The following is a 4,763-nucleotide window of genomic DNA, read 5'->3' as shown; positions in this document are numbered from 1 at the left end:
GCTTTTCGATCTCGTGAGATTAAAGCTCTGTTGATGGACCTTGATGCTTATGGAGGTGTAGACCCAAATGGTATTTTTCCTTTGTTTTTTATAAAGACAGCAGATTTCTTAGCTCCAAAGTTATCTGTTATTTTGCGCAAGTTAGCAAGAAGAGGAGCTTTTAGCACTAGTTGGAGAATTGGTAATGTTACTCCTCTATGTAAATGTGTTTGTGGTAGCTCAAGTCCCACTGATTACCGCCCAATTTCCATAACTCCCATATTATCTAAAGTTTTTGAACGTCTTCTGGCAAAACGTCTTAATAGGTTTGCTGAAGGTAATCATCTACTCCCTAGTTTGCAATTTGGTTTTCGTAAAGGCCTTGGAGCATGTGATGCCCTTCTTACAATCTCCAATGCTGTACAGAAATCCCTTGATTGTGGTCGGGAAGTTCGTATGATTGGCCTTGATTTTAGTGCTGCCTTTGACCGTGTTAATCACGAGGCCCTTGTTTTCAAACTGAAACAGTTGGGAGTGGGTGGGTCGTTTCTTAGCATTATTATTGATTTTTTAAGTAATAGATCTCAAAGAGTTGTTGTTGATGGACACCATAGTGATTATAGGAATGTGATATCCGGTGTTCCACAGGGTAGTGTTCTTGGCCCATTACTTTTCATACTATATACACATGACATGTGGTTTGGCCTAGAAAACAAGCTTGTTGCATATGCAGATGATGCTACTCTCTTTGCATCAATTCCATCCCCTGAATGTAGATCTAGGGTTGGTGAATCCCTTAATAGAGATTTAGCTAGAATTAGTGCATGGTGCAAATTATGGGGTATGAAGTTGAATCCTAACAAAACTCAAAGTATGATTGTAAGTAGGTCAAGGACGGTGGTTCCTCAACATCCGGATCTCAGTATTGATAATGTTTCTTTAAATATGTATGACTCTTTCAAAATTTTAGGTGTGATTCTCGACAGTAAATTTACTTTTGAGAAACATATAAGGTCTGTGTCTTCTTCAATTTCACAAAAAATAGGCTTATTGAGAAAGTCTTTCAAGATTTTCGGTGATCAATCTATTTTGAAGAAGTGTTTTAATTCTTTCATTCTACCTTGTTTTGAGTATTGTTCTCCTGTCTGGTCTTCAGCTGCTGATTCTCATCTTAATTTGTTGGACAGAAACTTACGGTCTATTAAATTTCTTATTCCTGATCTAGATATTAATCTCTGGCACCGTCGTTCAATTAGTTCATTATGTATGTTGCATAAGATTTTTCACAACTCTGACCATCCTTTACATTCAGATCTCCCTGGACAATTTTATCCTGTTCGTAATACTAGGCAGGCAGTTAATTCTAATAGCCAGGCCTTCTCCATCACGAGGCTCAATACTACGCAGTACTCTAGAAGTTTTATTCCAGCTGTGACCAAGTTGTGGAATGATCTTCCTAATCGGGTGGTTGAATCAGTAGAACTTCAAAAGTTCAAAGTTGGAGCAAATGCTTTTTTGTTGACCAGGCTGACATAGTCTTTTTATAGTTTATTTATGACATATTTGTTTTTGATGTTGTTGATAGTTTATTATATGACATGTCTGTTTTGACGTTGTTTCTTATTTTAGAATGATTTATTGTTAATTTGTTCTCTTCATTTATTTATTTCCTTATTTCCTTTCCTCACTGGGCTATTTTTCCCTGTTGGAGCCCCTGGGCTTATAGCATCTTGCTTTTCCAACTAGGGTTTTAGCTTGGATAGTAATAATAATAATAATAATAATATATATATATATATATATATATATATATATATATATATATACATATCTATATATATACCTATATATAAATATATATATATATATATATATATATATATATATATATATATATATATATATATATATTATATATTATATATATACATAAATTTATCAATATATATATATATATATATATATATATATATATATATATATATATATATATATATATATATATATCGTTGTCGGCGCCCACTCGTGTCTGAGCATTGGGTTCTGTCGTTAGCCATCAGCCTCCTATCTTTGGGGTGGGTGCTTATGTCTGAGGTGGCTGTTAAGTCCTAGTCTGTGGTGGAAGAGTCGCGGACAGTGTTCACAAGGGAGGGTAGGTGGTGGGAGGGGCTGTTCTAATCGCGCTCTCCTTCTTCTCCTCCTAGCCTCCTCATTTTGCGTCCTCCTCTCCTCGAAGTCCACGGTGCCATGGTGTACTGTACTCCTCCAGGTTTTCCTGTCCCTGGCTGCTTCTTCCCATGAGGAAGGATCGATGTCAGTTAGAGCCAGGGTGCGCTTTAGTTGATCTTTATGGTGTATTTTCGGGGCTCCTCGTGATCTGGTACCCTGGGTTAGTTCTCCGTAGAATATCTTGTTTGGGAATCTAGATGGATCCATCCTATGCATATTTCCTATCCAGCGGAGGCGGTGGTGTATGATGGTGGCCTCCACGATGGTCAGCGAGGCACGTTCTAAGACTACAATATTGGTGGTGTGGCTCTCCCAAGGGATTTACAAGATCTGCCTCAGTTTCATTTGTTGGAAGAGTTCTAGGTTTTTAATATCGTTTCTATATAGCGTCCATGTTTCACATGCATACAGGAGCGTGGAGAGGACTACTGCCCTGAACACCATTATTTTGGTGTTCATTGTCAGTGCGTGGTTGTTAAATACGCGGCAGTTGAGTCGGCCAAAGGCGGAGTGGGCTGCCCTGATCCTGTTCTCCACGTCCTTTTTGCATGTGGGAGCTATTGTTAGGATGCTCCCTAGGTAGGAGAACTGGTCCACCTGTTCTAACGGTTGGTCATTCACTGTGGTATTGAAGTTTGGGAGTATCAGTCCTGGTGGATGCTGGACGAGGGTCTTGGTTTTGTGTGTGTTGACTTGCATCCCAAAACGTTCCTAGGCAGAGTTGTATGCAGCAGCTAACGGCTGCAGGTCCTCTGCCGTCTGACCTGGGGTGGCATTGTCGTCAGCATACTGCAGTTCTCGCACTGCACACAAGGTGGTCTTGGTTCTGGCGCAAAGTCTAGCGAGGTTGAAAACGCCTCCATTCATGCGGAAACGTAGGTCGACTGAGGGTGTGTCTGGGGGAATCTCGTTGAGCATTGCTGCGGTGTATAGCGAGAAACACGTTGTGGCCAGAACACAGCCCTGCTTCAGGCCGCCATTGATGGGGAATGGGCCTGAAGGAGAGTTCTGGTGGCAGACTCTCCCAACCATTCCGTCTTGGAGGGCACGCACCAGCTTGACAAAATCGGGTGGGCAGCCATATCTTTTGAGGGCAGCCCACATGGCAGGTCGAGGTACTTTGTCGAAGGCCTTTATCAAATCCCAGAGGATGAACATTATGGGGTCTTGTAGTTGTCGCTCGCAGAAGATCATATCTATGGTCCTGCGGAAAGTCAAAAGCCGCACTGGGACTCTGGCAGGACGTCTTCTGCGAGAATAAGGAGACGGTCAAGAAGAATCCGAGCGAAAATCTTACTCGCGATGCTTAGTAGTGATATTCCCCGGTAGTTGTTATAGTTCTTAAAAACCTATTAAAACCGAGGATAAAATTAATAGGTTTTTAAAAACTCTTAAAAACGAAAACTCTTTTAATGAAGCTAGTTATCAAAATTTGTTTAGTTCGGGGTCCTCATACAGCATTCTATATGGTTTGTCCAAAATCCACAAGCCTAATATTCCACTAAGGCCTATATTATCGTCTTACAATACACCGAACTACAAACTAGCTAAATTTATCATTCCCTTACTAGAACCTCTTACGAAAAACTCATTTTCACTGAATAATTCTTATGCATTTAAGGAAGCCATAATATCTCAGGACTCTGATCTTTTTATGACTAGTTTGGATGTTGAGTCATTATTTACTAACGTACCTGTGGAAGAAACGATTGATATTATTTTAAACAAATTATTTTTAGAACCTGGTCTTTTAAAAAACTTTTGGAGTTGGCGGTGCTGGATTTGAATGGCAAGTTGTATAAACAAGTGGATGGTATGGCTATGGGTTTCCCTCTGGGACCCACTTTTGCTAACATTTTTATGTGCTCTCTGGAGGAGACCATGCTCGAAAATTGCCCTTTGAGATACCATCCACTGTTTTATGTCAGATATGTTGATGACACCTTCGCTTTATTCAGAAATTAATTCTGTGCTGACTCCTTCGTGGATTTTGCTAATTCACAGCACAATAATATAAGGTTCACAATAGAAAAGGAGGAAGGAAATAAATTGCATTTTTTAGATGTGTTAGTATCTAGGGAGAGAGAAGGTTTAATACCACGGTTTTTAGAAAAAAGGACTTTTACTGGATTAGGTTCGAATTTTTACAGCTCTTGTTTTTATAATTTTAAATTAAACTCTATTTTTACTCTTCTCCACAGAGCATTGCTACTTACTTCTAGTTGGGAATGTTTTCATACAGAAGTACTCTATTTATGTGATTATTCTAAGAAAAAACTGTTTCCCGACTAAATTATTTTTTAAGCATCTTAACAAATTATTAAATAATAAATTGGCTCAGACTCAAAAAGTAACAACAGTACCCGAACTCAAATTTTATGCGAGCTTTCCTTTTATTCATGATGATTCCTTTAGACAGAAGTGTACAAAAATCATACAACAACCTTTTCCAGCTGTTGTAGTAAACTTAATTCCTAAGAATCCTCTCACAGTTGGCTCGATTTTTCATTTTAAGGATCGATTGAGCCCTTTGATGTCCTCTGGTGTAGTGTATC

This window comes from Palaemon carinicauda, chromosome 33, assembly GCF_036898095.1.
Source record: "Palaemon carinicauda isolate YSFRI2023 chromosome 33, ASM3689809v2, whole genome shotgun sequence".
NCBI classification, from domain to species: Eukaryota; Metazoa; Arthropoda; class Malacostraca; order Decapoda; family Palaemonidae; genus Palaemon; species Palaemon carinicauda.
Note: the sequence above shows the minus strand (reverse complement) of the source record.